Here is an 11298-nt window from a genome sequence, read left to right on the forward strand (position 1 = left end):
GGGACCCATAGACCATATACTCTAAGCCCTCCTAAGGGAACACAAACTCAGCTCAAGAGACCCAAAATCACTTGGTAGGCCCTAAAAGAGCTAAATAGTTAGTTGAGATGCTATGGAGAGGTACAGGACAAATTCACAGAACACAGACACAATTGGAAAATCTAGACTTAATCTGCTGACCCAGACCCTCCTAAAGAAAACATATACAATTTAGACTCAGATCATGTGTCCCCACAGATAAATACAACGAGTATAATCCATCTCAAAGAACTCCAAATTTAAACCTTAATAAATTCTAGACATACCATAGAGAATCTAATAATACTCAGACACCCCAGACCTGATCAGAACACTTTGACATACTTCAAGGACTTAGCTCATAGATTTCCAAGCAACATATTAGGCTAAGAACTTATATTTAACCAGCTGAGAGTGACCCAGAACCAAGTCAAGGAAACACAGAACCATTTAGAGGATCCAGACTCATGCCCATGCCTATGTTAAGGAACACTTACCCAGTCTGTGGGTCCCAGAACAGCTTTATATTATTAGAAACATTTCAGAATGTTTAAAACCCATGCTGACACGGCTTAGACATCTCTTGAAGACAAACAGATAAAACACATCTCAGTGGTTGCAAACAGAACTCAGAAGACTAAGACTTATGTCAATAAACAAAAATCAAATTTAGGTGTACCAAAACAGATAAACATAACCCCCAAAGCACCCCAGGATCTCCATATCTATATCAGAAGTCCTTAAATGACTTTAGTGATATCAGATAGGGCTCAGGAATCTCAAAACAATATACCAGGTAGCCTGGAAACAGTCCAAGTGATCCAGAGTTAGCTGAGGATATTAAAACCATCTCAGACATCCCAATCTAAATCTGGAGGGACGGGTTCAGTTCAGAATATCTACTTCAAAGGACCCTAGATACACTTCATGACTCTTGAAACCCACCTCAGAAAATCCAAAACTACTTCAGAGTATCCAGACCTACCTCATGGGACACCCATTCAACAGTCCAAAGACACAACTCTGGTATTACAAGTCTGTCTGTGTTCAGAGGACTGAACTATAAAATAATGATCCCATCAAAGGTCCAAGATTCACTCCAAAGCTCTCAAACCCACAAGGGAAACTAGATGAATTCCCAAGGGACTGTGGCCCACATCAAGGGACGTTTCCTTCCCTATGGGACCAATATTCAGTTTAGGGGCACATATACAATATTCCAGGTAGTTTCTGACCAATTATGGGAACAAGATTCACAAACAGAATCCCAGATCTATGTAAGTTAATACAGAGTATGGAAGAGTGCCCTTTCACCCATCTCCAGGGACATACATTCATTTCAGTGATATCAGACCCAGCGCAGGTATCCCCAAACAATATACCAGGGGCTAACATATTCTCAAGTCATGACAAGTCAGCTCAGATGATTTAGAAGCATTGCAGGTGACTTCAGACACTACTTCACAGGCAAATTAACTTTGGACCACCCTACATCGACCTTGTAAATAGCGAACACATATCAATGACCAAAAACCCATTTTGGAGTTTCAGGGATAATTTCCGGAAACTCTAGTCTTGGAGCACCCAAACATACCATGTATATATCCATATGAAACTCAGATGATCTAGATTTAGGTCAAAGGCCAAAATTCACTTGATGGGACACAAAATCAGTTCTGGCATCCTCAGGTAACAGCCTGCCCTCAGGAGTTTCAAATCTTCACACACACAAACACCCAAACCAGATAATGCAGAATTGACCTTACAGGAAGACACAAATTAAATACTAAAAATTCATTTCTGGAGTTTCACGTTTACCTCAGGAGAATACTGTCTCATTTTACTGCATATAGATTCAGAACAGGAATTCAAAGTTATCATCCATATCTTAGAGACCCAGATCATAGTGATAAAAATCAAATTCCCTAAACATAGACACCTTGCATGACCTAAACTGAACTGAAGGACTCTGGATCCAACTCAGGAGAGCCTAGAATAAGACCTAGACAACAAAATTCATATATTCATAACAACTATGCCCACCACACAGAGTCCAGGACTGACATCTGTGGACCCAACAAAAATAAAATATCTCCAGGTAACATGTAGAATTCACCCATGGGATCTATACTTAGGGCAAAGGACCACATAGGTAAAATCCTACTTGATACACATTAAGCAACACAAAATCTGCTCAGAAGGTCAAAGACTCACATTAAAAAAATCCTGAATACACTTCTGGGGAATCAGAGTTTGCCCAAGCATACCAAGACATCACACATCCCAAGAACTATCACAGGTCACCCCTGACTCATCTCAGGAAATCCACGATTACCTTAAGAGACTCAGAATCACTTCAGGAGATGCCAAAACCGGACGCACCACAAATAAGCCAGACTCACTTCAGTAAGTTACCCATCTCACTGAGTTACCCATATCAGGTAACTAGAGTCATCTCAGGAAGCCCCTGATTCATTTTAGGAGGCTGCAATTCAGTGTATACCAGACTAACTGCAAAGGAACTAGACTCAACTCAGGAGATCTAGATTTAACTTAGGAATACCAGTTTCAGCTAAGGAGACCCCAGACACCCCTTAGCAATTCCTAGACCCACTTCAGAGGTCCCAGACCAATCATTAGGAGTAAAAGACATCACAGAAAACCCATAACCATGTCAGAAGTCTCCAGAGCCACATAATGCGGTCACAGGCATACCTTCAATAATACCTTCAGGTGATTCTCAGTTCAGGAGATCACATATCTACTTCATCAATATAAAGCAGATCCATTAGGTGCATCCCTTGAAATCACTTCATCTGAACCAGGCCTCCCTCAGAAACTTCAAATTACTTTCAGTGGACCCTAACCCATCACAAGAAAATTGCTCATCCCCACAAATACACTAAGCGGTCAATAATATTTCAGGTGATCTAGTCAGCTCAAAGGATCCAGATTCATTTCAGGGGACTTTAGTACAACCCTGAGAGGATGACCCAGTTCAGGATACCAGGAGATCTATCTTCAAGATGGCAACTGATTATCCATTACCTTGGATAATGTCAGACTTATTTTAGGAAACATGCCTCAGTTTCATGAATCCCAGGTACATCTTGTAGCACCTGCATGTTCATTTATTTTCTCACATTCAGCTCAGGTGACCTAGGTTTAGCTCAATAGGCTTATAATCCACTTGTGATCCTAGATGCACTCACCTCATGGTACCCAGACTTAGTTATGTCATCTCCCAGTTGTGGCATCTGAGAGGTTCACAAACTCCCATCACCCACATCAGGAGATCCACAAGCAGGGGACACAGGTTCCAGCAAAAGACCTAAAGACCTAGGTTTTAAAAAACTAAAACAAACTTCAGGGAATCCATTCTGTGTTCAAGGCACCCAGATGAAATACAGGAGATCCAAGAACTACCATAGTGGATAACAGCCTGGAGATCCAGGATAGAACCCAACGCTGTTCAGACATTCCTATTTAAAACCAAAAATGAAATCTCAATCTGCCAACCCCCTTCAGAGGACCATAAGCTTATTTCAGCAGGAAAAGACTCCAATCAAAGAGATACCTGAGGGTCTTGGCGGCCCCAGACCCAACACAGTACTTCTGAGACTTACTTCAGCTCAGAAGATGCCCATTCCCACCTCAAGGATCCCTAAACCCACCTTTCCCCCCATAATAACAGTGAAGGTATTTGTATTGGCAAAGTAGTGTCATTGAAAATGCCTATATCCTCTGGTTTATCACAGCAGAACTATACCTTGCTGTTTCTAAAAAGTACTGAGGTTCATGGAAGTTCCTATCAATGTCTTGGAAGAAAATCTAAAGCCACCCCCCTTGTCAACACAAAAGATGACCTTGTGTAGGCAATTGGGGGGAAATGGAGGTTTCTGAAGGAAAGTACGCAACATGGGTCAGAAGTAGGACTGTGAGACTTTTATTCTCAATTGTGTAAAGGAAGTCCACAGATTTGGGGGTCCTTGGAGGGACAGTGGAATTATTAAAGGGAAATCAAAGATTTTGAGGGGGCAGAGGAAGAGACTGAACAATGAAACTGTCATTATGGAAAGCTACATTTGCAAAGGGAAAAATTCTGTGGGTTATAAAGATGACACTGTAGTGGATAGAGATGAAAAAGGAATAGCAAAGAAAGACAAATGGTGAGAAAGGAAGAAGAAATGGCTCCCATCACGTACGAAGCTTGTTTTGGTATCGTGGTTGGAAGCTGCTGTCATCTGCTCGGTCCCAACTTCTTGGTAAAGCTATTAACTTCATGGTGTTGGATGTCTTTGGTACTCACTCTAAGGTCTCCAACTGGAGTGGACCTCCACTCAGAGCAAGTTTTATATCTTTCCAGTTAAGAAACATGAATTCAAAGTTGGGTCCAAGGAGTTTGGAGGCACTGTGAAGAGGATGAATGGCAAAAGGCCACAAACATTTCATCTGAGGCAAAACAGCAGAAAAAAAACCACAAAAAAAACAAATTGAGATTTAGATAAGGACAGACTTTATTTAAAACAAATATTGAATAGAAGAATGTGTCAATCTTAGAATCTGTGAGTATCTCAAAACCAAGCAGAAAATGTCTTTTTTTAAGAAGAGATAGGGGCACTGGGTGTTTCAGTGAGTTAAGCGTCTGACTTCAGCTCATGTCATGATCTCATGGTTCATGGATTAGAGCTCGGGCTCTGTGATGACAGTTCAGAGCCTGGAGTTTGCTTCAGATTCTCTGCCTCCCTCCCTTTCTCTCTCCCCTGTTCCCCTGTTCATGCTCTGTCTCTCTCAAAAATAAATAAACATTAAAACAATTTAAGAAATGTTTAAGAGGAAGGGATAAAAACAGCTTGCAGGAACTTATGGGAAGACCAGCAGAAGGGTGAGCAGGAGGCTAAATAGGGGCATTTTTACAAGAAATGTCACTGGCAGCTGATTCTCATAATGGACTGTTTGGAAGTAGGTCAGAAGTAGGCCTTCTGACTTTGGTATGTTAGTGCTTGACTAAAATGAGGGCAAGACAAAGTTTAGGGAGCTGTGAGGAGAAAAGCCTTATTAAATAAATTTGTCAAGTCAACGGTGCCTTGGTCGCTCAGTCAGTTAGACATCCGACTTCAGCTCAGGTCATAATCTCACGGTTCATGGGTTTGAACCCCATTTCAGGCTCTGTGCTGACAGCTCAGGGCCTAGAGCCTGCTTTGGATTCTGCATCTCCCTCTCTTCTGCCCCTCCCCCAGTCATGTTCTTTCTCTCTCTCTCTCTCTCTTTCTCTCTCTCTCTCTCTCTCCCTCCCTCCCTCCCTCTTTCTCTCTCTCTCTCCTCTCAAAAATTGTAGGCATTTGGTCCTCATATTACCAGAAAAAGACCTAAAAATATTACTATGACTTCTAAAAGATCGTTAAATATCACATATATTAAAATTAAATTTTCCTTGGGGCGCCTGGGTGGCGCAGTGGGTTAAGCATCCGACTTCAGCCAGGTCACGATCTCGCGGTCCGTGAGTTCGAGCCCCGCGTCAGGCTCTGGGCTGATGGCTCAGAGCCTGGAGCCTGTTTCCAATTCTGTGTCTCTCTCTCTCTCTGCCCCTCCCCCGTTCATGCTCTGTCTCTCTCTGTCCCAAAAAAATAAACGTTGAAAAAAAACTTAAAAAAAAATTAAATTTTCCTTTAAATAGCAAAAATTTTAATGTTTCTTTTAAATAGAATCCAAATGAGAACTAAATATTGCTATTGGTTTGAATATTGTAAGTGTCTGTTAAAAGTTTTCCCCTTCAATTATTTTTTTCAATTTATTAAAAAACCACCAGGTTGAGAATCCAACATTGTTCCTGTATTTTGAATTTTGTTTCTTATATTTATCCACATACTCTAACTCAACATCTCTACTCACAATATTTCTTCAAATCACTAGCAAACTACATTGATTCTGCTTTATATTTTTTTTAATTTTTTTTTCAACTTTTATTTATTTTTGGGACAGAGAGAGACAGAGCATGAACGGGGGAGGGGAAGAGAGAGAGGGACACACAGAATCGGAAACAGGCTCCAGGCTCTGAGCCATCAGCCCAGAGCCTGACACGGGGCTCGAACTCACGGACCGCGAGATCGTGACCTGGCTGAAGTCGGACGCTTAACCGACTGAGCCACCCAGGCGCCCCCTGCTTTATATTTTCAAGAACACTGCATATCAGTTGTTCTTTTATTATTGTGTACGGTGTTTCTGGTTATCATTCTTTATGCATGCACTAAATTGTTTCATTCATCCTAACTCTATAATCCTCTTTAATATACAATAGGGGAGCCCTGTCAGAATATTCTCCATTCTTCAACATGGACTTTTTTAAACAAACTCCAAAATTATAACTGAAAAGGTAATATATGTATATTATTACATATATTTTATAGTATACATAAAAACTACATGTATACATATACTTCCACATAACCTATATAACTCACATATGGAAATGTACACATGTAGATATACACACATACATATTAAATGTATATATGTGACAGTCATAATTTTCAGTGACTTTTTAATATTATTTAAGGTCATACTGAAGGCATATTGGAAGACTCATCTCTGTGTACTCAAATCATTCTTCATTTATTTCAAAGGCTGTTATAGTTTTTTTCTTCAAATAAGAAGAAATGTGTAAAATGAGGACAAGAATAGTAGTTCCTAGTAATATGGCAATAATGAGATGAGATAATGAAATTTGTAATTAAATGAATCACTTCCTATATTATCCAGTAAACATAATTCTTATGTTTTAATTTTTATTTTATAATTGCAATATTTTTTCAATTAAGTAAATGACCTTCTTTCTAATTTGTAGTTTGAATTATATACTACTTTTATCTTTAGAGTCCATAAAATGAATTGACATACTTAACTTTTGTCATCTGAGTTCTATGAAAATAGAAATACTACAAAAATTGTATATATGTGTATTATTTACATTTATGAATGGTATAGTGACCTTTTAACAATTTTTTTCAGACCATCCCTTAGAATTCACCATGAGTCAGGGCACCTGGGCGGCTCAGCCAGTTGAGCAGCTAACTCTTGGTTTTGACTCAAGTAATGACCTCACAGTTGGTGAGTTCAAGCCCTGCATTGGACCTTGTTCTGGCAGCGTGGGCCTGCATGGGATTCTCTGTCTCCTTCTTTTTCTCTGCCACTGCCCTGATCACACTCTGTCTGTCTCTCAAAAATAAACATTTCAAAAAACTAAAAAAGATTAACATCAGGGGCACCTGAGTGGCTCAGTCAGTTAAGCATGGGACTCTTGATTTCAGCTTAGGTCATGATCTCGTGGTCGTGAGTTGGGCCATGTGCTGACAGCAGGACCTGCTTAGGATTCTCTCTCACCCTCTCTCTCTGCCCCTCCCCTGTTCTCTCTTTCTCTCAAAATGAATAAATAAACATTAAAAAAATCACTATGAATTATCTTGGGATTTCTATTTCTTCTTGAAAAATTCTTGACAAATTATTTTTTTAATCATCTGTCATTTAACTTTCAAAAGAAATGCACTAATATAAGAGGTCACCAAAGATTTCTTATAATTCTTTTTAATATATTTATATCGTTAATTTATTCTTCACTCCAATCACGTGTGTGGATGTTATTGTCATTCTTTTCTATCCCTTATTGAGCATGTTTTTAGTGAAATTATGTAATTATGCAATCATGCAATGATTTACTTTCGGCAAAACATACAAAACAACACAATTCTTTTCAAAGTACAGTTTTGATGTCGTTGACCATTCCGTAAAGAATGTGTTACTTTTAGGTTCTACTTCATATAAAAGTAATTATATAGTTTACACACTTTTTTTTTTTTTGGAGCCCTGTATTACATTTCAGGTATTGTGCTCAGAACAGGTAATTCAGTTTGATAATACCATTATCAGTTTTGCAGACTAAATTTAAGAGGTTATGTATTTTATCCAATTTCACACAACTACTGTATTTTGAAGTTTAAGAGTCTTCTCAGTTTGCCTGACTACATTATAATGTTGTTTTAATTAATATATGCATCCTATTTTGCAGAAATTCATTATTTCCAGTCAAAATGACTTTCCCCCAAGTTTCCTTTTGCCCTCAACTTTGCGTACTTCTGTACATTGTTCCCAGCAAGTCTCATTATATATATATTTTTTGTCATCTGCCATACCACTTTTATTAACCCCATGACTCTGCAAACATTACTCTGCTTAGAATATTCCTTAAGTAGTATATCTAATAAGTTACAATCAATTTTCAAAATTTTCTCTAAATACGTCTTAGTAAATTTTTACTTTTACATGCTTTTAACCAGTTCTCTTTCATAACAAAGTATCTGGGGCCAGATCATTAGGTATAAATCTCAGTTTTTCTAGAAATAGATATCTGAAATTGGGAGTAAGTTTTAATGTCCTGTTTTCTCTCTTGCAAGGTGGACATGATGTTAGAGGAGTTTTAAACATTAACTGAGTAATATAATATGTATATGTATTTTATCTAAGTGTCTGATTCTGATAATTATTTAGAAAATGACAATCACTATTATATGTATTTCTTTTTAAAAAATAATTGGAACATTTTCTCCTGCTTTTAATGGCACCTAACACATTATATTATGTCTATATCTGCTTTCCCAATAGTGTCCTTTCACTGGAAAATATATTGAGTCTTCATTTGTATTATTAATTGATAATAATATACTATTTAATTCTTTATAATATAACTGTTACATTAACAAAATACATCATAGTTTCTCTAAAGAGATATAAATTAAAATAAAAGGAATGTTTTAACTATTAAAAATGAGAAAAATAATTAATTTTGACACAGCTATGGTTAAAATTGATGTCTTTCAAGTAAGAATGTAATCTATCTAGGAATGTAGTTATAACGGTTTTGGTTAGGAAGGAGTTAATAACAGTTCTAACATATTGGTAACTGCCACTTTGAAACCAACCTTCTAAAATAATATTGTGCATAAGACTAATTTTACCTTTGGTGCATAAATTCACTTGTGAATTATTTTCCTGAAGGAAAAATATTAGAAAGAGAAATTATGATTTCTACAGACATAATCATCACTATATTCTCTATACATACAGAAATTCTCAGTACTTCATAATTTGAGAAATATAAAAATTAGCAGACATAGGTTTGTTGAAAGAGATGTAAACACTGAAAATGGTAACTCCAGTATTATTTTTTAAGAGCTCTAAGTTTTGAGATATACACAAATTATTAGCTATGCAAAATGTGTAGACAAATGGACAAATTTTAGAGAATATCACAAAAAATAAGTTTTAGTTGTATTCTGGTTATTTAAGAGTATTTTCTAATGTTAGGTTGCATTTTCAAGTGAATTCATAGAAGGAATAATTTTTACTTAAAAGGGATAGTCTGCCAGCTAATAACAGTATTTTTTTCAGGAACAGAAATGTATTTATTTTACCAGATAGAATTGTTTATTAAGGATTTTGTTTATCATACGAATAATGTCAGACTAGTTTCACAGAGATTTGTTGTTTTTCATAATTTTGTAAGTTTCATGTACTTACTGAAAACTGAAGATTAAGTTTCTCAAAGATATATACTTCAAAGATATTGAAGCTATGGATTTTTAAGTACTTTTGCTATTTTCATTGTATTGTTACTGTATTTTTTGTCACCATTATTAGCTATTTTTCCTTCCCGCACTGAAAAATACTAAACTTAACGACATCTGACAGTGCGTTGTCAATACATGAGACAATGATAAATTCTGGATAGCTGATAGTAAAATTTAGTTCTTTCTTTACCTGGATTACTTTAATGTAACTGGAGAAAGTAAATAATAAAGCGGAGGTACAGAACACATTTGGTTGTTCAACCCGCTTACACGCTTTTTCCTCGCGAGCTTCTCAGCTCGCTCCCCCTCCACTTTGTAAAGTTTCCGCATTCCCTACTTCCTCTGCGCCTCATCATCCGGGTTCTTTCACCTCGTTAAATTGGTCGCGCAGTTGCTCTCAGCCGTTAGTTTAGCTAGTGGTCGCTAAGGTAGCGGCTTAAGTTGCGCTTGTGGAAAATAGGAGCTAAAAAGGTAAGAATTTCGGGATTTTAGGAACAATGGGTGGTTTTATACCTCAGGAAAAATAGCCCATAGCAATATCTTTTCATGTAAATTGATAAGCTGTGGTAATTCCAACTTTGATTTTTCTGTCAGGTTTTTCAGTAAGTCTTAATTGATAAATTAAGTGTAAATATATGTGTGCATAGAACATTTAGAGGCGTTAGGTTTCAAAGTATTTACTGGAAAGTAGTCTTGCTTTTGTTCCTGTTGGCAATGTGTTCCTGGGGCCGCGGTGGAAAGTCCGTGAAGTTGCCGGATTTTGTCCGTGAACTATCTGTATGGGTTAAAAACGTGTTGGGGTTAGGACGAGATGTACGGACCCATTTACTTCGGCAAAGACAGCCCTTTTTAATGGCCTTGTGTACAACCTTTGCTGTTTCTCTTGGCTTTTTTCAGTTGTGTGAAGGCGGGTCGTCGTGCATTGTTCGTCGGACGGCAGGGCGCCATTTTGATCAATGTGCACTTTTTTTTCTTAACGTTTTATCTGACCCGTGAGGTGTTAACTGAAAAATAAAGGCACAATATTTAATTACTGTGATTATAAATTTATGGTTTACTAACCAGATGTCAAAATGTTGATTCACCTGATAGGAATTGTCAAATTTTTAATAGCCAGTTTAATTTAAATCACACAATTGCTTCGGCATTTGCTAAAGTTTGACTATGTTTCGTCACAGATTAATTTGCATTTCAGAAGGCTTTAATTCTGACCTTACTTTATGACTTAGCATTCTAAAAATATCTTAAACAAATTACTGTAAATAAAGAGTGTTTGATACATAAACAAAATAAATGAGAATAGATTCAGGGGGAGAAGTCCAAAATAAGTTTAAGGTATTGAGGTTTACTTAAAAGTTAGACGTTAACTGTTGTATACAGATACACATTTGTTATTACTGAAAGTGACACATTTTGCTTTTAAAAGTGAAACCATAGTATAGCCAAAGGAACTACAGTAGTCTTACCACTATAAGTTTTTATGAAATCTATGTAGATAAGCAGAGTTTGTCTTAAGTTGGCGTTCATTTTGCTGTTTACGTCACAAGTTTCATTTTTCTTGTAAGTAAAAAGCAAAATAGAGCTTTGGTAGGGTACGTAACTTGAATTTTTCATACACTGTGTGATCAAATTTGATCTTTTTGACTTATAATTTATTGTT

General features: G+C 37.1%; 1 protein-coding gene across 3 annotated transcripts in view; it reads left to right on the forward strand.

Moving 5' to 3' along the window:
* LOC124527579 (gamma-taxilin-like) overlaps positions 1-11298 on the forward strand; it is a 697565-nt gene that overhangs the window by 641471 nt on the left and 44796 nt on the right. The window lies entirely within an intron of this gene.

This window comes from Lynx rufus, unplaced genomic scaffold, assembly GCF_022079265.1.
Source record: "Lynx rufus isolate CCGP_SWC_20201006 ecotype Redwood Valley unplaced genomic scaffold, mLynRuf1.p SCAF_51, whole genome shotgun sequence".
Taxonomy (NCBI): Eukaryota; Metazoa; Chordata; class Mammalia; order Carnivora; family Felidae; genus Lynx; species Lynx rufus.